The sequence below is a fragment of the Poecile atricapillus genome, chromosome Z (genome assembly GCF_030490865.1).
Source record: "Poecile atricapillus isolate bPoeAtr1 chromosome Z, bPoeAtr1.hap1, whole genome shotgun sequence".
In the NCBI taxonomy this organism is placed as follows: domain Eukaryota; kingdom Metazoa; phylum Chordata; class Aves; order Passeriformes; family Paridae; genus Poecile; species Poecile atricapillus.
In genome coordinates, this window is record NC_081289.1 from 92,083,302 (window position 1) to 92,109,301 (window position 26,000).

Consider the following 26,000-nt stretch of genomic DNA (forward strand, 5'->3'; position numbering starts at 1 on the left):
TGGGCATTGCTGGGCTTTAGGAGGCCCAGCGTCAAAGAACCAATTTGACTTTGTCATCGTTTGACTGGCTCAGCAGTGTCGGGGGAAGGCAGCCCATGGGCAGGTCTGGCTGCTGACTGAGCTGCAGCGTAGCTGCCTCCTGGGACTCGCTCCTCTAAGCTTGACAAGAAGCATTGCAAACTGGAGCAGAGTAGGAGCAAGGGAGCTTCAGGCTGGGCCTAAGGAGAAGCATTGAACCCCAAAGGCAATCATGCAGCAGAAGAAGCCCGTCAGAGAGCTTGTGCACATTCCACCTCTAGAAATTTGGAAGCCCCAGTTGGACTGTGTCTTGAGCAGCCTTTCCAGATGCCATAGGTGATCCCAGGTGCTTGGAGCTAAAGTCTGGGTTAGAAGCTTCCAGGGATCCCTGCCAGCCTAAACCATGCAGGGATCCTTTGATTATTGGGTTAGAAGTTCATAGCCATCTCCTCCAGCTTGCAGGTTCTTTCCTTGTTGCACTAGTGAAAGGTGAAATTATGGCTAATTCCCTCTAGATGGCTCCCAAAGTAGGAGGGGATGGCAATGCTGACTACACAAAACATTCTGATCCTTCTGATGGGTATCGACCACTCCTCCCAGCTTTGTGCTGTCAACAGTCTTGCTGAGGAGGCATCTGGCACTTCATATAATAAACCAGTGCTGCAAAAAGCACAAGAATTACAACCTTAGTCCAAGCTCTACAAAGAATAAACATCAGAACCTGGAACACCTACAGCAAGAATGGTATTACATAGAGAGTGTCTGAGTACACACAGGGAATCACTGAGAGCAAATGGAATATAACGATGACCAGAGGCTATTAAACTAATAAAAGAAGTACTTATTACAAATTTGTTTTAACACACTATGGTCAAATCTGTGATTATCTTAACCCTTCAAACCCCACACCAGATGCCAAAAGAGACTGTCATGGTTTATCTCCAATTAGCAACCAAGTATCATGCAGCTGCTCACTTGCTCCTCCCCAGATTCCCCCATCTGGTGAGAAGGACAGATAGAAAGAAAAAATAAACCACATGGCTTGAGATAAGAACAGTGTAAGGGTTGAAACATAACAGCAGCAGCAATAATGATAATGATAATGATAATGATAATGATAATAATAATGATAATGAGAATAATAATAAAAATAATAGCAGCAACATCAATAACAGAAATAGTAAGGGGCATGTGTCGTGGTTTTAAACCAGTAACTAAAAAATTTACTTATTTCTTGCTGTGAGATATGGATTAGAACAAGAGCAAAACAGGCTTAAAACTTAAAAGGAATAAAGACAGTTTATTAACAAACTTCAAGAATAAGAACAACAGAATAAACTTTCAGAAAACCCTTTTATCTTTCATTACTTGACCATTTTTTTGTACACATGATAACATAGAGACAAAAAAACTTTAGAACTTTGGTGGTCAAAAACAGTCCCAATTCTTGCCAGAGTCTTTTCATCAGTCTTTGTAGAGAAACAGAAGTCTCCTTCTGCCAATCTATGGAGTTTCTCACAAGAAAACTATTTTTGTTATAGTTTTCTATTTCTCTAATGCCAGCTGCCCGGAAATCTGTCATCAGAGCTCACTCCTCCCATTTCACATCACTCCGAGGTGTGTATGGGCCATGAATCTAGGGATGCCATTTTAAGGATGAGTTATTCAAAGGCAGAAATCCTCTTCATCTGTCTCTGTGAGCCTTCCTGGAAAACAGTTTTCTCTTTTCCCCCCAAGGCTTCAAAATCTTCACTCTACCCATTTCCAGCAACTCACAGTATCACAATTACTCTCTCTTTTCTCAAAAGTCCACACTTTGAACACTCTATTCCTCCCATACTCTAGTCATGAATGAAAGGAGTCTTTTTAAACTACTATTGTCCATCTCCATAGCTTTAACAGAAAGATATTTCAGCTGTAAGCATCTCCCTATTCTCTCTCTCTTATTTAAAACTTAACTCTTTTCTTCACTGTTTTTGGTGGTTCTATCATGTCTTCTTCATGTTGATTGTCTCTCTCGTTCTCTGTCTTTCTGAGGAAAAGAGTAATCTGTACATTTTATCCAGGTAGTAAAAGAATTAAAAGCTTTAGAAAGCTGCAAGAGTTCATGGTGTCAGGTTTCAGTCCAGCAGCAGAAACTGAAAACTAAACCAGGCTGCCAGCTCTGCTTTCCTTTCTTCTGTGCCCCTCCCCCCCCCCCTTCCCTCTCGTCCTCTGCGGCCTTCTCCGGCTGGGGGGGGGGGGTGAGAATGGAGGAGGCTACCACAGAGCCTTGTTACCTTCTCAAAAGCCGGAAAGAAAAGAGGGAAAGAGAACTCTGACTGTACTTCTTAAGGGGGTGTTTACAAGTTGACTTAACTTTTTAATGGTCAAAACTTTAGAACTTTTTAATGGTCAATTCTTAGAAATGACTGATAATTGGTCAGGAGGAAAAACTCCCATCAGCCACCAACAGCTTCAACTTCCTTAACTCTCAAAGCTGTCTTAAAGGTAAAGCTATCCCATGACAGTGTGAAAGAAAGTAACAAACACCAAGAGAAGCAAGTGATGTGCAATACAATTGTTCACCATCTGCTGATCAATGCCCATCCCCAAACCACAACCATCTCTCTTCTCATAACTCCCCCTGGTTTATATACTGGGGCATTGGCAGTATAGAGCACCTTCTTGGCCAGTCCACATCAGCTGACCCAGCTATGTTCCTTTCCAACCTTTTGTGCAGCTCCCTGTTAGCAGACCATGAGAAACTGAAAAGTCCTTGATTAAGGCAGGCGCTACTTAGCAAAAGTCAAAACACACATATGTTACCAACATTATTCTGATACTAAATCCAAAACCATACCACTCCAGCAGTACTAAGAAGAAAGTGTAGTCTCTCCCAGCTGAAAGAAGGACAATTACCTTTGCCCTCTTCCTTTCTATTGATTCCTTTGCCTTTTCTGTTCCTTTTTCTCTTCCCTTTTACTGAAACTTGTTTTTTTCTCTATGGTCAGATTTTGGCTTCATATCTCATCCCAACTGCCTTGCAGTCATAGCATATTCTCTCTGCAAGTGCTGATTTAACATTTACTAGATACTAAGGACAATGTTTTCTCCATTTCTTCTGGAATTAGAATTCTGGAATTTTCATAACCTATGAGTAAGGAAAGACTTGAGAAGAGAGTTCTAAAAAAAAGTTGCAAACCAGTCATGTACACTCAGATAATAAGCAGGCATTAGGTGTGCTTGCACAGCTGGGGGCATTTGCTTGGTAACAGGTGATACCATGGTGTTATAAATGCAAAGGCAAATTCAGGTTAAAAAAAGAGAAATTTATTATAAAACAATAAAGAACAAACAACGAGAAAAACCACAATAAAATGGGCAGCGCAGCGCTGGGTGGACAGGGTCTATACCAAAGGTATAGGTGTTCCCAAATCCACGCTTGAGGGTTCTCTGGTCTGGGTTTTTATAGGGATTTTGTGTCCTGAGGCTAAATTCCAAGCAGGCACCATTCACCAAAGGTCCTTGATTGTTGGATGAATGGATTTCCTGGCATTGGAGAATAGAGTTAGTAGATGTCCGGGCAGAGTCTCCTCATATGTAAAGAGGTTTTTAATGTTCCCTGATTTCAATTTTGGTTCGGGCCATCAGGATGGAGTGGTGGGATCCGGGTTGGAGCCGATGGATATCTCGGCTGGGCTTTTCCCTTTGTCCAGTCTGATTGCTTCCCCAACAGCGGTCTGCCAGGTGGGGTGTTCAGGTCTGGCGATGGATATCTCCTCCGAGCTCGTTCCTTTGTTAGCCTGATGGCTCGTGTCCTGCTTATTCTTTTCAGTTGATGGGCGCAGGCTAGCATTGTTTTCTCCTGAATGGGAATTCGCAACTAGATCTGGGGAAGGACTTTTTGCCACACTGTTTTATTTTATATTATTACAAATATATTTATTTTGACCTTTACGAATTTTTATACATAAGTTTATCTATTACAGTCCCCCGCCTAATAATTCATCACATTAAAAATTCGTGTTATTTTATCCAATTTTATGGGGGAAGGATTGTATGTAATTTTTAATCACATTCATTTTCCTCCCAGTCAGTTAGCGAATTCCCACAATCTTCTTGAAACCGGTTATATTTATTTTCAAAATTTTCTAAAGCTTTAATTGCATTTTTATTTTCCTTTTCTTCCTCTAATTTCATTAATTTAGAGAGAGAAGTAGGTTTTCCTTGTGCTCTTTCGGGATCTATTGGAAGGGTGGCAATTTGCATTCTTTGCACAACAGATTGAATTAGTCTGATGAAGCTAGGAATTAGGCAGGGAAGAAAAATTATTCCAGCAATCGAACAGGCTATGAAGAATACTAGCTTCTTCCACCAAGCCCCTTGCCCGAATATTTGGTCCCACCAGGAGGCTTGTAGGATTGAGTTCCATTTTTGGACTGGTACATGTGCTACCTTTTTTATTTCAGCTGCTAATCCTTTTATTGTTTCCCCGTAATCATCTATTTTCATACAGCACTCGGATTCATTGTATCTGTCGCACACTCCCCCCTCCTCGGCTAGCAGGTAATCGAGAGCTAATCTGTTTTGATACACAAAAGCTCTCATTTGTGAATGTTGTTTTGCTAGGAGTTCTAGGGCTTCTGAAGTGTGATTTGAGACTACCTTTACCACCGCTTGCAACCTGATAAGTCTGTTGAGGAGATAAATGGGGGTTCTGTAACCCTAGCTGCCATCATTTGCCCAAGTAGCGGGCCCATAATATTGAATAATCTTTTCGTCAGGCCATTCTTCCTCTTTCCACTTCTGGTTGCTTCCCGCCATTGGTAATTCCCGTTTTAATTCCCTCTTTTGCCTGGCTAAGGTTTCAAAGAGGGGAGCTCCCAAAGACTTACTCTCATCTTTGGGCAAGGTAAAGAAAAAGGGCCGAATTATTCCGAGTGTGCAGGATCCTTTCCACTTTCTAGGTAATTCACTGTATGCCTTCTTTTCACATATCCAATATATGCCATCCGGTGCTTCTCAACCCTTGTTTGATTTTGCTGGATCATCTTAATATTCTCTCAGGCTTATTAATGCATGGAAGGGATTGGCCCTAGAATTTTTATACTAACAAAGTCCAATTATTTCTATCTATTCACAGTTATTATCCCGAGAGTGACTCCAATAACCCTCGGGTGGTTCAGGTTGCCAGACTTTTGTTTTGCTGTTGGAATTCACCGTGAGGGTGTTTATATACAGGGTATAACCTACCAAATCGGTGAATTCTTTTCCTTCTCTGCTAATGCAGAAAGTTCCAATTATTCTCTGATCTATTACCCATCCCTCGGGTCTTCGTGTAGTTTTAAATAATTTTAGGCCTTTCCATTTTAAGAGTTGTTCTGGGGTTAGTCCTTCTCCCTTCCATGGCCATCTCTCGGCCGATTTCAAGCCACCACATATCCAACAATTTGATAGACCTAATTCGGTGGCAATTTCTTGCATCAGGTCTATGAATAGGTTTTGGTTGGGGCTTGGTAATCCCCAGCTACTATATTGTTTTTCCAATTGCTCATAATGTTCACTGAGAGAGTTTAGTCTCTCTTGTTCCAGCCTCTTTCTTTTATTCTCTATTTCTCGTCTTTTTAATTCTAGGGTTAGTTGTTTGATTTTGCTTTCTGGATCTAACCCTTCTTCATCTCTAGAAAAACAGAATACCTGGTCGAATTGCAAACACACCCGGTCGTCATCATTTTTTAACAAATCCAGAATTATGGGTTCATTGTTGAAGGAAGCTTTTGCTTCATGTTTCAAATTTCTTCCTTCTCAATACATTTTTCCACCTATAGTACACGTTTTCAAGTTTGCTTTATTATAACACAGAGGGTTGATTTGGTAGTATGCGATGAAGGTAGATTGCCTTTTACCTCCGATCCAAACGGTTTTATTACATTGACCGCAAATTGTGATCGGAGGGACTCCCCCCACCTCCTTTTTGTTTCTGGAGTGGGTTGTTTGGGTCTTTTGTTCTTCCAGAGTTTGAAACTGTCTGTCCTTAAAACTTGCCCCTGGGCGGGAACACCAAACCTCCCCCTCCAATTTACACAGATTATACTGAGTGCCATTAGACTAGCATAACCCCGCTCGCAGTTCCGGAGGACAGTTGATCATTCGTTCGGTAACTGTGGCAGTCCGACACTGCTCACACTTCCCCACGGGACGCTCCCCCGGAGGCGCCTCGGGACTCGTTTCCTCGGCCAAGCACATGGCTAGGTTCAGGATCATCAGGATTTCTCACCATTGCATCCCTCTGCTTCGCCCTTCGCCCGTATAAGAACATACGGCAGGGATTGCCATCTTCTCGGCAGCAAGGACTGTCTTCAGGGGCCCTTGAAGTCCTTATGGCGTACCTTCTCTTAAAGGTAGCCCACCGAGACGCTTTGATCGTATCTGTCCTACACGGTACTTTTATCGTTCTACGACACTCGATTACTAAAGGTTCTGCTTTACAATCTAGTTTGCCTCTCAACTCCTTTTGGAAAAACAGGAACCACTCGGGAGAGTCGAGTTCCAAAATCCCCGCCCGGGTGGCAAGTATTAGGAAAAGGTTAGTTTGCTCTTGTTCTTTTTTTAGACACTTGGTACACAGCCCCTTGGGTTTGTACCCTCCCAAACAGTGAGCCACCCAAATCTGGTCACAATAAGCATACTTGAAATGGACAAATGGAAAACAATAACAATCAGGATTAATACAACTTATCTGCCCTTCACTTGTCATTTGTGGTGACGCCGGAGTTTAATTTTCAACTCTCTCGGAGGGGTGGTGACTTTCCACTCGGAGGAATTGTAATCTGTTACTTTCTTCGCCCGAGATGAGTGTGTCCAGCCCCTTTCGGCAGTCCGAACCGCGGTATCTGTTGTCAGGAGGACGAGAAATGGTCTTTCCCAATGAGGGCTGAGGGGATGCTTCTTCCACGCCTTGATCAGAACTGTATCCCCAGGCTGTATCTGATGGGTTGGAAATCCCAATGTTGCACTTCGGGGAATCAGTCCTCTTTTCCTCAGCTCCTGTAAATTTTTGTTTATGGAAATAAGATACGGTAAAATCTGCACATCCTCCACCTGAGGAGGTGCCGCTGGCATTCCATGTTTATATGGCATCCCATATAACATTTCAAAGGGGGACAGACCTGTCTCAGAGTGCGGCATGGTTCTTATATTTAGTAATGCAAGGGGAAGACATTTGATTCATGACATTTTGGTTTCAATCATAAGTTTGGCTAGCTGTGATTTTAATGTTTGATTCATTCTTTCTACTTGTCCCGAACTCTGAGGATGCCAAGGGGTGTGATATCGCCATCTTATGCCTAATGCTTTTGATAGTTGTCTGATAATTTTGGATGTAAAGTGTGTGCCTTGATCCGAATCGATATAATCAATTATCTCATATCTGGGAATAATTTCTTCCAATAAAATTTTTGACACCGTTTGAGCTGTGGCCCTTGCCTTGGGAAAAGCTTCCACCCAATGTGTCAATTTATCTACTATTACTAATAAGAATTTGTATCTACCGATTTTTGGTAGCTCAGTGAAATCCACCTGGATTCTTTCAAACGGCCTGTATGAGAGAGGACGACCTTGTAATTTCTCTTTCTTTTCTTTGCCTCCTTTGGGCTCAGTTCTCTATGGATATAACTTTTCTCTAGTCTCTCAGTCTTCTTTGGGCTGAATTCTTTTGGGATCCTCCCTCGTGGGGAGTTTCATTTATCTCAGTCTTTATGATTCGAAGTAAACTCCTGAGCTCGTTAGAATTTTGTTTCTCATGTTTATTGAAGGATCCTTACAAAACTTAACAGGTCTCTCTAGGCTGGTTACAAGGTTAATCTTTGCAATTTGGTACATTTCTTTCCTCTGATGGTACAAACAAGGCCTTGTGGCACACTTCATGTCTGATACACAAAATGGCCCCGAACTACGCAGTTCTTTTATCTTTATACTTATTTTTATCCAATTAACAATAGACACGTATATTATTTTTCTTAATGACCCAATGACCCATCACCTCTGTGATGCACTGCGGCATTTTCTATCCAATCACTGACTATTACCTAAAAACCTCCAGGAGAAGAACATGAAGAAGAAAGAAGAAGGACAAGAGACAACACCCTAAATCCTCCATCTTGTCTCCTGTTCTCTAAACTACTTTTTCACCCAGTGATTTAAGAAACTTTCTAATCTACACACCTACCTTTCTTATCTAACTTTAGCATTTGTTTTCATGTATCACTATGAAAACATGCTCATGAATTTCATATTATATGAAATTCAGTGTTTTCTTGGATCCCAGAACTAAATATTAAAAACAAGGGCACACAGTCTGTATTTCAGACTCCAACATCTGCCCCTCTCTTTAAAAAAAAAATAAAAAAAAATCAACCCAAAGCTTTTCTTTGATTACTTTTCAAGAAGGGTTATTTTTCTTTCACTCATGCTTTATGCACCAACAACAGAACTGCTGCTTTGTTCTACAGAGCGCTCTACCTCCAGTTTTGAGCATTAGTTAACTAACTACTCAAAGCTAGAGAAATAGATCTAGGTTGCTTACTTGATCAGTAGCTTAATTTGTCTAATTGCTCTAAAGTTTCTGCTGAAGCTACTTGAATTGAAAGCTAAGTTGTTATAAATCTCTATCTAAAATTTCATGAGTCAAACTCTTCACAATCAGGTGTGACTAAGATTGATATAAGATTACACTAAGATGTTGCCTCTTTGTATAGAGCATGATTTGGAGTAACATTCATTATCTTATCTTCATTCTGTTTTAACACAGAAAAATTGGATATTATACAAAAATCTATTTTCACTGAGATAAGGCACACTTTCCTTTGAGTTAACTAAAAGAAGTGATGCAGGTGAAATTGCATCACAAAGTGATCAACAAAATGATACAGCTCAAGGGTGATACTTGATTCACCTTCATATTCAAGGACTTTATCTCTCGTGCAAGATTCTGAATCTTGACACTGTTCACACCATGCTTTAACAAATGAGGCTTTAAAATATCGACTTTCCCACTGTTTTACATGAAACCCAAAGTTCATTGTTCTTGCATGTTGGATCCAAGCTGTTCAGCTGTCAACTGTGGTCTCAATACAGTTCACATCTGCATGCTCGCTCTTCTGCTCTTTGGGCTGTCTGCTTGTCTCTGCAGCTGATGAGTTTTCATGTTCTTTGCTAGGAAGTTATTTTTGCTTTGAACCTGTGAATACACAAACATACACTTTCTTCCAAATTATTAACTGAAATAGATTTTTTAATCTTCTTGCTTCTGAACTTTTGACCAGAACTTAAGAATTCTCTCTCAACTTTGCTTGAGTACTGTTAGAACAATACTTGATAATTGATGGAACTGGTTTCGTAAAAGACTTGTTTAAAAAGGACTGTTCAAGATTTATTTGCAATAGATATAAGATCTTTACACTTTTTCCAAAAATTTAAGATATATCAGGCTTTTATACTTCCGAGGCATAGCTTTGGTTCCCCCCCCTTTTTTTTTTTTTTTTTAATTAAGGTATTTGGTTTTTTGTTATGACAATGAAAAACTATCAAAGTAAAACACTTGCACATGTATACACATAGGAAATAACACTTTTACAGAAATCAAAAACTTATTAAGAAGATGCATAATTAATATTATGTGATATTAAATTTATCTAAATAATCTGTAATATGAATGGCTAAATGTACTAAATGTATACTCTCATCCCAGAGTCTGCCACAGCTGATAAATCAATGGAAGATTGGAAAATCATGTCCGGATAACAATTTTCCAAGCCCACTGTAAAATCCAGCTGCTATATTAATTCACTAATTGCTAAGTCAAATTGACCTGAATATTGTTTTGATGCAGAAAACTTCTGGGTTTATTGGTAAATTCTCCATCCAGGTAAAGTCAAGGCTTGGCCAGAGCCTTAGGCCTCATCTGGAAAGATGTCTCCTAACTCATTTTCAAAGCAAGGGGTTTAAAAATAACAGCTATAAGATGCTTAAAACACAGCAAACTTCTAAAAAGCATTTGTATAAAGCAAATGACCAGAAGCCTTAGGTACCAGACCAATTAAACCATGCAGCAGTTGGTTTAATCTGAAGGTTCTCTCATGGCAGCTGACCCTTAGCAATGGTACATCTTCTTAAAATTCTGAAAACACTGAAAAATAAGAAAGCTATAACAATAGCAATAACAATATATCAACAATATAACAATATAACAATAATAATATAACAACAAACAATAGAACTCCCAATGAAGTCAAAGGTGTCACAGACTGCATTCACTTCTGTCCACAAGCAGGTGTTCATCTTCATCTCTTTAGGAAAATAACTATACTTTACAATTTAAACAAATATCTTTAATAAAACATAAAGCAATTTAAATTTAAACCTGTTAAAAATTAATTATGATAGGAGGAAGTAACAAAACTTAAAATCAAAAAATACCAAAGTTATAACTTAACTTAAAAACACTCAAACTTAAACATAGTGAAATTTAACTTTGATTAATTCTATTAACACTTAATCTATATCAGATGACAATACAACTTAATCTTACTCTATTATTATAAAAAAAGGCAACTAAAAGTTTGGTATACACTTCTTTGAACACAATATAATAGCAATATTGATTCACTATAGAGATTATAGGGATGTAACAAATTTATCATCATTCTGTGTTATCTGGTTTTGAGAATAACTCATAATAACTGTAGATGTTATTAAAAATACCAATTCATAACAAGAATTTGCTTGGTATATGTTTACATTTGTTAGGATTTTTAGAATGCAGTTTTACTAGAGAAAAAATACAACACCACAGATTTGGTAATTTGTCATTCAGTTTTTGTAGTACTTTTCAGAAACATTAAGTTTAACTTTTTCAACTAAAATCTAAAATCCAAATTGGTATATATGCTGTTATACATGTTTTTTATAACAAAAGGACTCACATTAAAATTGCTTAATTGTAAAAAAATACCAAGCAAATGGGTAATATGTGGTTAACATAATTTTGAGATTACTGAAAACTGTATTGAACTAACTCCACAATATACATACTCAAATGAAAGGAAAGGTTAAAAATAAAAGAAATTTGTCATTCAATCCTTTTTCTGTAGGGTTAATCATATGATCTTTCAACTCAATTTTAAAGAAATGCTTCTTGCAGAAACTGACTGTAACTACAGTAATAATGCTTGATGATCACTTCATATAATACAGTATTACATTATCAGTAGATGTGTCGCTATCCCTCTCCTCGGTGGGACCCCTCTGTCCCACCCCCCGTGGTGCGAGCCTGCTCGTCTCAAAGCACAGGCGGTGGAGGGGGTCCTGGAGTGGATACAACACGGACTCAAAGTATCTAGACACAGGAGGCTCAAACTTGCTGGAATAATCCCGGGTTTATTGTCTGTGTTCCATCCGGGGCAAGAGAGAGACCGAAATGCTCAGGGTTTTGTCTCTTATACCAGGGGGCAGGGGTGATTAGGGGATGCAGGAAGGTCACAGCCAATGGGAAGGGGGAAGGGAAAGAAGGTTCTCAGGTAGGAACTAACATTACACAACCCAGAGGTGAGTTTTACCCTTGGGAGGTACCAAGATTTTTAGATGCACTACAACACCTCACCCTTTTCTGTTATATAAAAATGAAAAACATGGATTTGAGTAAGAGGTAGGTTATTTCTACAAAAAAGAAAAAAGGGAACAGAAATTTTTTAAAACATATTCACAACCAAGTACGCAGGTCAGAGGCTAGAGAGGTTTCTTCTTGCTCTCTTCAGCGGCGTCTTCTCTTGGAAGCAACAGCCACTTGCTTCTCTTTTCTTGCTGGTGCTGGATTCTTTGGAACAAAAGGTTTTACAAATTTCTGAGGAATCCATCGGGGGCCTGTGGGGGTGGATACACACGCGTAACCACGCCCCCAGGTGACAAGTTCATAGGGACCTTTGGTTTCCCAAGTTTCAGGGTCTCTGATTAACACCGGTGGATGCTGTGACAATTTAAACTGACCACCATTGTTAAAATGCCGAGTTACTGGAGGATTCATGTTTTCAAATGAGCAGTTCGGGAAGTTAATGGTAAACAGAGCTTTACAGAGTTTCTGTTGTGGAGACATCCACACTGCTTCACTGCCTTGCCTGGCTAGAACTTGTTTGAGCGTCTGGTGGGTACGCTCAATCACAGCTTGACCTGTGGGGGAATGGGGGATGCCAGTTTTATGTTCCACTCCCCACTGCTGGACAAATTCCAGGAACTCCTTGGATTTATACGCTGGGCCATTATCTGTTTTAATTTCTTTAGGGATTCCCAATACAGAAAAGGCCTGTACTAAATGTTGTTTAGCATGCACAGACTTTTCTCCTGCGTGAGCAGAGGCATACACCACTCCTGAGTATGTATCAATACTCACATGTACATACTTAAGGCGGCCAAAACTGGGGATGTGAGTGATATCTGTTTGCCACACCTCACAGCTCTTAAGGCCTCGGGGATCAACCCCCAGGCCTAATGATGGCACTGCCTGGAGCTGACAACTGGGACAGGTAGCCACGATGGCTTTAGCCTGATCCCGTGTCAGCTGGAACTGACGAATCAGTCCTGGCACATTTTGATGGTATTGCTGGTGACTTATTTTTGCCTGCTGAAATACATCAGGGAGACATACTTTTTCCGCTGGGGCAGCAAGGGAATCAGCCTTTCGGTTCCCCTCAGCGATTTCACCTGGCAATGGTGTATGCGCCCTTATATGCATTACATAGAAAGGTTGTTCTCTATTCGAGACCAAGTAAATCAGTTTTGAAAGCAATCTAAAGAGATGTTCGTTCTCAATGTCCTTGAGAACTGCCTGTTCCGCTCTGGACACCACTCCTGCTACGTAGGCTGAGTCAGTAACTAAATTAATTGGTTCTGAAAATTTCTCAAAGGCTCTCACGACTGCAGCTAGTTCAGCTATCTGGGGTGACCCCTCTACAAACTCAACATCAGCTTCCCAAAGCTGAGTCTGTGGATTTCTCCAAGTCATCACCGACTTGTGGGATGTCCCAGATGCATCAGTGAACACTGAGCACTTTGAGTGGCCTTCGGCTCCTTTTCTCACGAGGAATGAGATGGAATTCCTCATGAAACAATTTGTGTGATGGTGCATTAACTGAAATCTGCCCACTATAGCTGTCCAGAGCTAACTGGAGGTTAGCATTGCTCTGCAGCAGATGCTCAAACATCTCTTCGGTCAGTCTCTCAGGGGAGTGTTTGCCTTCTCCAGAGAGCCTGACTGGGAGGTGAATACACATAAAGTCACAACCTGCTAGTTCTCGCAGCCTTACCCTGGCCTTTTGAATCAGCTGAGCCATCAGCTCTTGTGGCTTGGTGATAGTTTTGGGCCTTTGATGAGAGAGGAAGACCCACTCTATGATTAAGAGTGCATCTCTCTGCCCCTCAGCCCATTGGAATATTAACCCATGTAGGTGTGGTAACTTCCCCAGGACAATAAATTTGAAAGGCAGCTCAGGTTTGAAGCGGTGTGCCTGTCTTTCTGTCAAGGCCTTTTGTGCCTTTTCAATCACAGTTTTTGCTTCTGGAGTCAGCTCCCTGGGAGACAGTAACTCTCTCTCCCCTTTCAATAAATTGAGTAGGGGACTCAGGTCTTCATTTGTGAGACCTAGCCATGGTCTGACCCAGTTTAGTGACCCACATAGAGAATGAAGATCTGCTAGAGTTTTAGGATTACCAATAATTTCCAATTTTTGTGGAACAACAGTCCATGCAGTAATTTCCAGGCCCGGGTATTTCCAAGGTGGCATCCTTTGAACTTTGTCTTCCTGCAACTGAAATCCAGCAGAGGTTAAAACTTTAACCACTAGGTCAAGGGTATCTTTCAGTATGTTGTTATTGGGACATGAAATTAAAATATCATCCATGTAATGCAAAATGATAGCTTCTCTCTTTTCAGCACGCACTGAGGACAGCAATGACCCCACATACCACTGGCAGATGAAGGGGCTGGCTTTCATCCCCTGAGGTAATACTGTCCAGTGGTACCGTTTCATTGGAGCTTCTCTGTTAATTGTAGGAATGGAAAAGGCAAACCTTGGTGCATCCTCTGGGTGCAGGGGAATTTGAAAAAAACAATCTTTAATATCAAGTACTGCTAGTGGCCAATTTTGTGGTAGCATGGTGGGAGATGGCATTCCTGGTTGGAGAGATCCCATATCTTGTATTTTTTTGTTTATTTCTCTTAAATCTTGAAGGAGACGCCATTTATCTTTCCCTGGCTTTTTTATTACAAACACCGGGGAATTCCAAGGGCTGGTTGTTTCTACTATGTGTCCTTTAGCCAATTCTTCTTCCACTAATTTTTCTAGCGCCCCAAGTTTTTGTTTGCTGAGAGGCCACTGGTTCACCCAAACTGGATCATTATCTAGCCACGATAACTTTTGGACCGGACGCTCTGCAGTGGCCTCTATCAAAAATCCTGAGGTGTCTCAGGAATTGTTAATTTGACACCCCATTGCGACATGGTATCTCTCCCCCACAAGGGACACTTGTAGTCAATTACAAAAGGTCGGACACTAGCTATTCTACCGTCCGGACCTTCGATCTGGACGATATCTTTAGCAACTTTTGCCAGTTTCATCCTTCCAACACCCTGTATTTTTCCTGCCACCGGTTGTAATTCCCAATGTGAGGGCCACACCTTCTCCGGTATGATGGTCACATCTGCCCCAGTATCAATTAACCCTTCTACATGGAGATGTTCTGATTTATGTGTTAAATTACACCCCATAATGGGCTTATCTTCACCCACTACTTCTGCCCAGTAGACTCCTGATGCTTTGTCATCTACTGGGACTTCTGTTGGAACAGGGATCACCTGGGCTATTACCTGCCCTTTGTCTATATAGAAAGGTGGTTGAGGGCACCTAGCTAAGAGAATGAGATGTGTTAGGTCTCCCATAATTGTCATGGGAGCCACCTCAATCTCTATTGGTGTGTGTGCTGTGTCTCCAATAACAAAATACCTACTATCCAGTCCAGCCAGGTTTTGTGAATTTTCCTGCAAATCTTCAACAACAGCCCAGCGGTCAGATCTGAAACAAAAAGCTTTAGAAGTTACAAGTCTGAATCGCTTTTGCGGTTGCCAGACCTTATTAGGCAAACATTCCTCACAATTATATTTCTGCAGTCTCCCACCCCGCTCCCTTTCCTCTCCTTTTCCCATTAAAACAGAGTCCTTTTTCTGCTGTTTCCCTTGTTGCTGGGTTTGAGGACAGTTCCTTGCAAAATGTCCTGGCCTCTTGCACTGGAAACAGATGATGTGCTGTAGCTGTCCTGGTGGCATCTGTGGCTTGTTCATTCCTGGTGTCACTGCTGCCACTGTCTCTGGGTTGCCCGGTTTCTTGTTGTGTACGCTGTACAAGTCTGCTTTCTGGGCACACGCTTCAATCATATCTGCTATGGTGGGTGGAGGGTTAATGGGTAGACTCAGAATTACTTGACGACAAGCCTCGTTGGCATTTCTTTGGGCCATTTCTTTAAGCAGTTCCATCTGGGCCACTGGTTCTTTAACTTGTCTCTGTATCTGTAGTCTCAGACGATCTACAAACTGTAAGAAACTCTCACATGGAAACTGGTTAATATTAACATAATTGACTTGAATATCAGCTGTTGGTAATTGGTAAAAAATGTTTTCAGCTACATCACAAACTTTATCTGCAACAAACTTTGTTAATATTCTCACTTGATCGGCAGGGTTAATCCAATTTCCCTCCCCACATAAATGTTCTAAAGTGATTTCATTGTTCTCTGTATCATGTGCATTTTGATTACTTTGTTTGAGTTCAGCTAGGAGTTTTGTTAACGATCTTTTCCATAAACTTTCCCAAAGATCATATTCAGAGGGAGTTAGCAAACACTGAAATAAATCTTTAATATCTGCAGGAATTAAATCCAGTGATTTCAATGTAGTTCTTATTATTCCCCTTAAGACTTCACTATCACGACCAAAATCATTTTTAATTTTACAAATATCTTTGATTACTTGGTAATTGAAAGGCTGATGTTGTAATCTCATTGCTCCTCTGTTGTGATTGTATACAACAGGAGCTGCTGTTAGCATTTCATTTTCTCCAGGGCTGCCATTCCCTGGGCTTCTTTGCTCGCCCCCGCCGGGCTCCGGGGTGCCTGTTCCTTCCCCACACCTGTGGAGAGACACAGCTCCTCCCCCGCAGGAGCCAGGCGGGGGGCCGCCCCCCCGCACACCAGGCTCCGGGGCTCCGCCCCCGCCCCCGCCGGGCTCTGGGGGTCCAAATCCCCTCACGCCGGGCTCCGGGGTGCCTGTTTCCCCACAGGAGCCGGGCAGGGGGCAGCCTCCCCTCACGCCGGGTTCCGGGGGTCCGGATCCGCCCCCGCCGCGTCCCGGGGGTCCCATTCCCTCATCGGGCTTGTGGAGGGACTCAGCCCCACCCCCGCTGGAGCCCGGAGAGTGTCCGTGCTCCCCCCGTTCAGGCCCGGCAGGCAGGCACCCCCCCATCGGGGGGCAGGGCCGGGACACCCCTCCTCCTGCCCCTCTGCAGGAGCAAGGGGTGTAACTCTCTCCCTCCCTGCCCCTCCTCCCCACGGGACAGGGGCCGGAGGGATAGGGGGTAGGGTTACAGCCTCGGGGGGCAGGGTCATAGTGTGGGGTCAAGCAGGGCTGGGAGGGATCATGGGTAGGAGAAAGGGGATACAATGGAGGATTCACCATGTGGCCAGGTAACACGTGGCCAGTGCTATTTTGGCTCTCTGCCATGTGGGGAGAGGAAGATACATTTTCTGTAACACTGACAGGGTATAGGGAGGGAGCCTTGACGGCTTGTGAGGCAGGACTGGTGACTGAGAGAGACACACCGGACTAGAACTTGTATTGTTTGTCTCGGGTATCTTTTCTATTGGGGGAATAGAGGTTTTGGGGGAAAAGTTAGGGAAGTTAGATGGATACTGTGGTGCTTGTTTGTCTTCCGTTTTTATTTCCCTGTTAACTAATTCTTTTCAAATTAAAAGAAAAACCGGGAGGAATTTCAGGGCCAATTTGTCTCCTCCTTCTATTTTTAAGGTTAATAAATTTCCAATTTTATCCCAGGCAGTTACTGAATCTAATTTCAACAATTCGATCTGTTCACTTTGCTGAGTCAAATATGATACAAACTGTTTTATCTTATGTTTTGAAATTTTTACATTTGTGGTTCTTAAAAATGTCTGTATTTTTTGTGTATGACTCCTTTCTTGTGTGCAGAGCCGGGCTCCCATTTTGGAGGTCACAGCAGCCCTGCACACAATCTGTCTATTTTCCCTACCACAGAAAACAAAGTCGCACCAAATGGATTTACAATTGAACTCACACTATACAGGCAGCAGGGAGAATCCCTCTCCCCCCCCCCACCCCGTCTCTGCCCACGGCTGGGGGAGCCCCACACGCTCGGGGCTGCTGCCGCTGGGAAGGAGTTACACAGAACACAGACCCCCGGGGTCTGTTTCACTCTCCACCCCTCCCAGCCCGGTGTCGGAGTTCAATCTTACCTTTTTCTGTCGTTTTCTGGCAGTGGAAAGACACTAGTTGCCCTGGAATCGGTACTCTGGTGCTGGAGGATTTTCGACTCCTTTTCGGAAACTTTTTTTGCTGTTTTAAACTGCATCCAAAGTCTCCAAAGAACGGCTCACCCTGGCTCCGATAAGCCTTTACGTGGGCTTGTGCAGCCCCCGTTTGGGCGCCACTCTGTCGCTATACCTCTCCTCGGTGGGACCCCTCTGTCCCACCCCCCGTGGTGCGAGCCTGCTCGTCTCAAAGCACAGGCGGCGGAGGGGGTCCTGGAGTGGATACAACACGGACTCAAAGTATCTAGACACAGGAGGCTCAAACTTGCTGGAATAATCCCGGGTTTATTGTCTGTGTTCCATCCGGGGCAAGAGAGAGACCGAAATGCTCAGGGTCTTATCTCTTATACCAGGGGGCAGGGGTGATTAGGGGATGCAGGAAGGTCACAGCCAATGGGAAGGGGGAAGGGAAAGAAGGTTCTCAGGTAGGAACTAACATTACACAACCCACAGGTGAGTTTTACCCTTGGGAGGTACCAAGATTTTTAGATGCACTACAACATAGATGTATAGAGAAGATAACATTTTCAAAACCTTCATATATTAGGAATACTGAAACAGAATAAAAATATTTTAAACTTCTTGGGATGTATAAATATCATTTTCCATGCTATTTTGTAAAAACAAAACCAGCAGATATTATTAGAAATACAACATCTATATATATTTCACTATAAAATATCTATAAACTTTTTGATCTATTTTTGAAGGCACTTCATTCAATAGAGACTTCTTTTTAAATGTCAATTATTATTACAACAATTTGCTGATTTACCAACAATACAATTTGCAAAGCTTCTAATTTTTGAATTGTCCAATCAAAACACTCTCTTTTTTGTCTCTCTCTGAGATGTCCAGCTTTCTGTTCTTTCTCTTTTGTTTTGTTGCTTTCTGTAGCTTCATCGAAGTTGCTTGAGTTGTTTCACTGGCGGTTGCCATGGCGACAGCGTTTCTAGCTGCTGTGTGCTGCCATGTGCTGCTTTTGAATCTGAGAAAAAACTCTAAAAGCTTATATTTAGGAAGAAACTCCTTTTCAGGAGATAAATCCCTTTTTGGGTGACTGCTGTTTGTGCCAGAAAACGGACCCATGACCCTGAGATCAAGAGTCTCAGGCTCTACCGACTGAGTTAGTCGGGCTGACTTCCCGAACTTTGCCGGCTCGGCTTCAGTGCCGAAACGCACATGCACGGCTCGACAGGGGCCCCGCCAATCTCCCCTCCGGAGGGCCGGGTCCTCCTCGTCATGGATCGCGGCAGTGCTCTCCCTGCGGGGTGTGCCTTTGTAGCTTTGGCCAGCCCCTTTTCTTTCGCTGTCTGTCTATGGCAGCGTTCTAATATTTTTTTTTTCTAATCTCTCCCCCCTCTGCTCGGGGTCACCATGTGGCGCGGCCATCCCGCCATCTCCCGCCGCTCTTCGAAGCCTTTCCTCTTGGGCAGCTTCTAACTCCGCCTGATGGGCGGGTATTTTCGGGGTCGCCTGCTGAGCGAACACCCCCCTCCGTGTCCCCTCTTGGGCGGACACACCTTCACCAGCCTTTTCTAACATCTCTGGATTATTAAATTCGTCAGAGGGCGGGGTAAGCTCCTTCCCTCGCTCTGGCTCCTCTGACGTGCATGGAGGGTGCAGGGGAGGGGGCTGTTCTAAAGGCGTGGTTTCAGAAACAGCGTGGAACTTTTCTAACTTTTTTTTTCTCCATCCCCCCCAGCGATTTCTTCTAACTGCAATAATTCCAGAAAGACTCTATATAAACCATCATATCTCTCCATGCAATTTTTTTAACCTCTAACAATATAACAAACTGGTCACTCTGCTTTCTGAAGTAACACAAGCTTCCCGGTGTTCAGTTTTCCCTCACATTCCTCCCTCGTCCCCCCACGCTCTCTGAAGAGACAGGGACAGGGGTACCACGCCGCTGGGGAATTATCTGGGTTTCCCACGCTTTCAGAAAAGGCAGTTCATCTCCCTATATTCCCGGGGCTCCTATCTCTTTAAACATCATATTTATATTTTCCCCCATATCCTGGGTTTAAACAATCTCTCTTTATTAATACTCAATCCCATTATCTAGACTGTATACAGCTTACCAGACCTGGCTATCTTCAGATTACTGACCAGCAGAATCCAATGTTCCAAGTCCAGGGCCCTTGGAATTTTGGAATGTGATAGCAGATATTTTTCTCCAGACAGATTTCTTTCAGGAACTGGTTGCTGTGATCCTGCAGGTGTTGATTGAAGCTTCTGTGAGTTTTTGTCCTCACACGGGGCACCACTTGTAATTTCTCTTTCTTTTCTTTGCCTCCTTTGGGCTCAGTTCTCTATGGATACAACTTTAATCTCTCAGTCTTCTTTGGGCTGAATTCTTTTGGGATCCTCCCTCGTGGGGAGTTTCATTTATCTCAGTCTTTATGATTCGAAGTAAACTCCTGAGCTCGTTAGAATTTTGTTTCTCATGTTTATTGAAGGATCCTTACAAAACTTAACAGGTCTCTCTAGGCTGGTTACAAGGTTAATCTTTGCAATTTGGTACATTTCTTTCCTCTGATGGTACAAACAAGGCCTTGTGGCACACTTCATGTCTGATACACAAAATGGCCCCGAACTACGCAGTTCTTTTATCTTTATACTTATTTTTATCCAATTAACAATAGACACGTATATTATTTTTCTTAATGACCCAATGACCCATCACCTCTGTGATGCACTGCGGCATTTTCTATCCAATCACTGACTATTACCTAAAAACCTCCAGGAGAAGAACATGAAGAAGAAAGAAGAAGGACAAGAGACAACACCCTAAATCCTCCATCTTGTCTCCTGTTCTCTAAACTACTTTTTCACCCAGTGATTTAAGAAACTTTCTAATCTACACACCTACCTTTCTTATCTAACTTTAGCATTTGTTTTCATGTATCACTATGAAAACATGCTCATGAATTTCATATTATATGAAATTCAGTGTTTTCTTGGATCCCAGAACTAAATATTAAAAACAAGGGCACACAGTCTGTATTTCAGACTCCAACAGACCTCCCCAGGCTGATTGCTTAAATTTTGATCGATTTATTTTCTGACATATCACACATCCTTGCACCTCTTGTTTGGTGAGTTCAAAGATTCCTTTGCACTCGAAAAATTTAAGAAATTGCTCGGCTAATGCTCGAGTTCCTCAATGAGTTTGTTCATGTAGTCTCCGTAGTATTCCCCTTGCCATTCTCTTTGGGACTAATTCCCTCCCGTCTGCGTAACTACCATTTTCCCTTTTCGAAGTTACTTCCTACCTTTTTGAATTCTTCTATCTCCCTTTCTGAAGGGAGCATGGAAACTTCTGGTGATTCTTCTGGGATTACTTCGGGAATACTTACCGTTAACAAAGCTGCTCTTTTCGTCTCTTTGTCTGCCAGATTGTTTCCCCGCGTGTGGAATTGCCATCCTGTTTGGTTTCCTTTCACATGGACCACCGATATTTCTCGTGGCTCTCTGACTGCTTCTAAAATTTGTCTGATTATCTTCCCATAGATTAATCCTTTTCTTTTAGTATTTATCAAACCCCTCTCTTCCTATATTTTCCCGAAGGTATGTACCACTCCGAATGCATATCTTGAGTCTGTAAAAATGGTCCCCCTTTTTCCTTTCAATCCCCAAAGGGCTTTTAGGAGAGCATATAGCTCGCAAGCTTGGGCAGACCAACTTGCTTTTAGGGGTCCCGACTCTACAACCTCTCCTGACATGCCATTTATTATTGCATACCCTGATTTTCGTTTTCCTTCAACAACTTTCGAAGAACCATCTATAAACCATTTTTCTCCTCCTTCTAATTCTTGGTCTTTCAAGTCAGGCTTAACCTTTGTTTGCAATTCCACAGTTTCAATGCAATTGTGGAGTAGTTTTTCTGTTGGTTCCCCAAACAGGAACTGCGCAGGATTCTGTGCAGTAGTTGTTTTTAATTCCAGGCCCGGTGAGCTGATTAAGATGGCTTCATATTTCAGAAGCCTTGAATCAGTTAACCATTTTTCTGCTTTTTGTTGTAAGATATTTCTTACATCATGTGGGGTATAAACTATCAAGGAAGCTCCAAAAGTTATCTTTTTTGCTTCCCCAACCAACAGAGCTACTGCCACAATTGCTTGCAAGCAAGTAGGCCAGCCCCTACTAACCGGATCTAGGATTTTTGATAGAAATCCTATGGGTTTCCTTTTTTCTGCCCATTCCTGGGTCAGAACCCCTTGTGCTGTTTGCGCACTCACGTCCACAAACAGCTGAAATTCTTTATTGGTGTCCAGGAAGGTTAGTACGGGGGCGGTTATGAGGGCATTCTTTAACTCCTGGAATTTAATTCCATCTTGCTCAGTCCATTTCAGTTTGTCAGTGTTTAGTCTTTCGTACAGAAACTTTACTTTTTCACTAAAACCTTCAATCCATTGCCTGCATGTCATAAGGTTAGTTTACCTTTAAGGAAGTTAAAGTTGCTGGGGGCTCTTGGGAGTCTTTTCTCTTGACCAATTATCGGTCATTGCTGAGAATTGACAGCAGTTTTAGCCATTGAAAAGTAGAATCAACTTGTGAACCCCACCTTAAAGTGTACACCCAGAAGTCTGTGGTACTTTTTTGTTTCCTGACTGTGAAAGGTGGTGGAGCTCCGGCTGGCCTCCGGTTCCCTGCCCAAGCCATGCGGCCGGGCGGGGGCCGGGCCGGGCCCGCTGCGTCTCTCGTCTCCCGGCCAGGAGATGAGGCTTGCCCCGGGCCAGGTCGGGCTGGGCCGGGCTCGGCCTGATCTCTGGTTCAGCTGGAGGTTTTGCTGTAACTACATTCACTAGAAAACTGCCGAGTGAAAGAGGAAAGGAACTCTGAGCCTGCAGCAAGCAAAGACAGAGACCACGCTCTCTAAAAGCAGCTATGAAGAACTTTCCATCGCAGACAACTTCAGCTCTTGTTCAGGAGAGATCACCGAACCATCTACAAAAGCTTGGGCAAGATTTTAACTCTTTCTTATCCAGATGAGACTTGCGGATTAATCTTTTCGTCCAGAAAGAGAAAAGGAGAGTGATCAACATGAAAAGAGACTTTATAAACTACTAGTGGCAAGAAAGAAAAGAAACTTCAAGAAAGGTAGAGAATTAAGAAGATGCTTTAATTAAGCTGAAATATCTTTCTGTTAAAACTATGGAGATAGACAATGAAGTCCTGAAAAAACTCCTTTAATTCATAATAGAGTATGGAGAGGAATAAGGTGTTCAAAGTGTAAATTTGAGTAAAAAGTGAAGTAATTGTGGTATAGTGAAGTGCTGAGAGATTTAAAGCCTTGAGAGGCAATGAGAAAACTGTTTCTTAGTGAAGCTCACAGAAGCAGATGAAGAATACTTTTTTGCCTTTGACTAACTTATCCTTAAAAATGCTATCTTCAAACTCATGACCCATAACACATTTCAGAGTGATGTGGAATGGGAGGGGTGGGCTTTAATAACAGTAGCTCTGAGCAGCTGATATCAGAGAAACGAGAAACTATAACAAAAATAGTTTTCTTGTGACAAACTCCATAAATTAACAGAAGGGAACTTCTGTTTCTCTACAGAAACTGAGGAAAAGACTATAAGAAAATTAGAACTGTTTAAACCATCAAAATTATAAAGTTTTTGTCTCTGTTGTCATGTGAACGAAAGAATAGTGAGCAGTGAGAAATGAAAAGGTTTTTCTAAAAGTTTATTCTGGTGTTCTTATTCTTGTAGTTTGTCAATAAACTTCTCTTTATTCCTTTTAAATTTTATGCCTGATTTGCTCTTATTTTAATCCATATCTCACAGCAAAAAAATAATAATTCTTTTTTCCCCCTTGTTTGTTAATTACTGGTTCAAAACCACGACACTGCAATATCCCAGAAGCCCTAAAAATTGTCTAATTTGTCTTTTTGTTTTTGGGGCAGGGAGTGCGAGGATCCCTGCCACTCTTTCAGGGTCTAATTTCTTTTTCCCTTGAGATATCCAATGACCAAGATATTTAACCTCGGGCTCTGTGAATTGCAGTTTGGATTTGGATACCTTTAACCCCTTCTGTCCCAAAAAATTTAACAAAGTAATCGTACTCCTTTTCACCTTTTCTTCAGTTGTCCCGGCAATCAACAGGTCATCTACATATTGTAACAGTTTTGTCTCATCCTCAGGAACGAATTGGGTTAGCAATTGCTCCAAAGCCTGTCCAAACAGATTCGGAGATTCCACAAATCCTTGAGGAAGGACCGTCCACCTTAGCTGTTGTTTTCGGTTTGTGTCAGGGTCCTCCCACTGAAAGGCGAAGTAATTCCTACTCCTCTCATCCAAAGGACAAGTCCAAAAGGCATCCTTTAAGTCAATTACACTGTACCATACATCCTCAGGTGAGAGTCTGTTTAGTAAAGTATAAGGGTTTGCCACCACCGGGAACCTGGTTCGGGTTCTAGCGTTTACCGCTCTAAGAGCCTGAACCAGTCGGAAACTCCCATCCATTTTCTTTACGGCCAGGATGGGGGTGTTATGTTGAGACATGCAGGGTTCGAGGGTACCCCTTTTGAGAAGATCATCAATTACCTGCTTCAATCCCCTCCTCCCTTCCATCGGGATGGGATATTGTTTGACCCTTATCGGGTCATCGGGGTCCTCTATTTCAATTTTAATAGGCTTAATATTTAGTTTTCCCACTTCCCCTTTTGAGTGCCACACTCTAGGATTAATTTCCTCTTCATCCTTTGGAGTCAATTTGAATATCTTCACCACCAATTCAGAATTTTTAACAATAATATTGATACCTAATGCAACAATCATGTCTCTTCCTAATAAATTATAATCCGCCTCTTCTACAAGTAACAAATTTCCTAGACAAATTTTATTTTTCGATTCTATTTCCACATCTTTTATTACAGACACTTTAAAAGGATCTCCCTTGGCTCCAATTACAAAAACCTTTTCCCTGCTTGCCACACACCCCTCTGGTAGTTTTTGCAGAGTACTCCTCTCTGCCCCGGTATCTACCAGGAAGCTTACCTCCTGCCGTTGGGGACCCACTCTCAGTTTTATCAAGGGCTCTTTGGATGTTCTGGTTCCCAAATTAAAGAGTCCAAGACATCCCTAATCCTCTTGAAAGATTTTTTCATCTTTTATTCTTTTCCTACAGTCCCGCTGAATGTGTCCTACCTTTTTACAATAGTAACACTCGGGAAGCTCTCTCCATGGGATAGGGGCTGCCTTGTGAGAGCCTTTCTGTTTTCTGGGTGAAGTTTTAAACTTCCCATGCGTTTGCTCCTGCTTTTGAACCTCTTTGACTGCGGCTACTAACACCTTAGCCTGTAGCCTTTGTTTTTCATCCTCCCTTCTCATGTATATCTTTTGAGCTTCCCTCAGAAGCTCTTGGAGGCTTTTATCCTGCCATCCGTCGATTTTCTCCAGTTTCCTCCTAATGTCCTCCCAAGACTTTGCTACGAATTGTGTCTTGAGTAGGACCTCTCCCACGGGAGAGTTCGGGTCAGTCCCAGAGTATATCTGAAGACTCCGCTGTAGCCTCTCCACCCATTCTGTGGGCGATTCCTCCTTCCTTTGGCATTCCCCGAACACTTTACTAATGTTTTGACCTCGGGAAACCGCCTCTCTGATTCCCTGCACAATTATATTTCTTAAATCTATCATGCTCCGCCTGCCTTCTTCCGTCTGGGCGTTCCAACTCGGGCTTACACTGGGCCACTTTTGGTCGCCCGGTGTCCCCTGTGGGTTGCGTTGGTCCCAGTCCCTGATACCGGCTTGTTTAATTATCTCTCTCTCCTCCTGATTAAACAGCGATCTCAGGATTGCCATAAGATCATCATACGTATAAATACTGCTTCCTAAGAAGTCATCCAACCTTTCAGCCACACCAAACGGATCATCCAGCAACCGCCCCATCTCTTTTTTAAATGCTCGCACATCCCCTGAATTAAGGGGAACATTCACAAACCCAATTACTCCAGGGGCGGTTGGTACTTCCCTGAGAGGAAACATTCGGTGTCCATTCTCATTCTCTCCCCACTCTTCACCCACCATTTTGGCTTTCAAACGAGTTCTACTCGCAGGAGGGGAACTGGGGTTTGTGGGTTTTTTTTCCTTTATTGTTTGCGGGAACTTCGCCGCCACCCGGTTACTGGGGGGGACCTTTTCAGTTAAGTGTGAGGGTCCCGGCTGTGGCGGCCGGACGGGCAATTGTGGATAGGGTGATCCCCATCCTTGCACTAACATGGACTCTGGAGAGGTTGTGGCGGCTGGGGTTTCCACAGGCGGGGGCAAAGGGAGTGTTGCCGGCACGACTGCCGATGCCAACTCCCCCGCTCGAGATGTGAATATCTC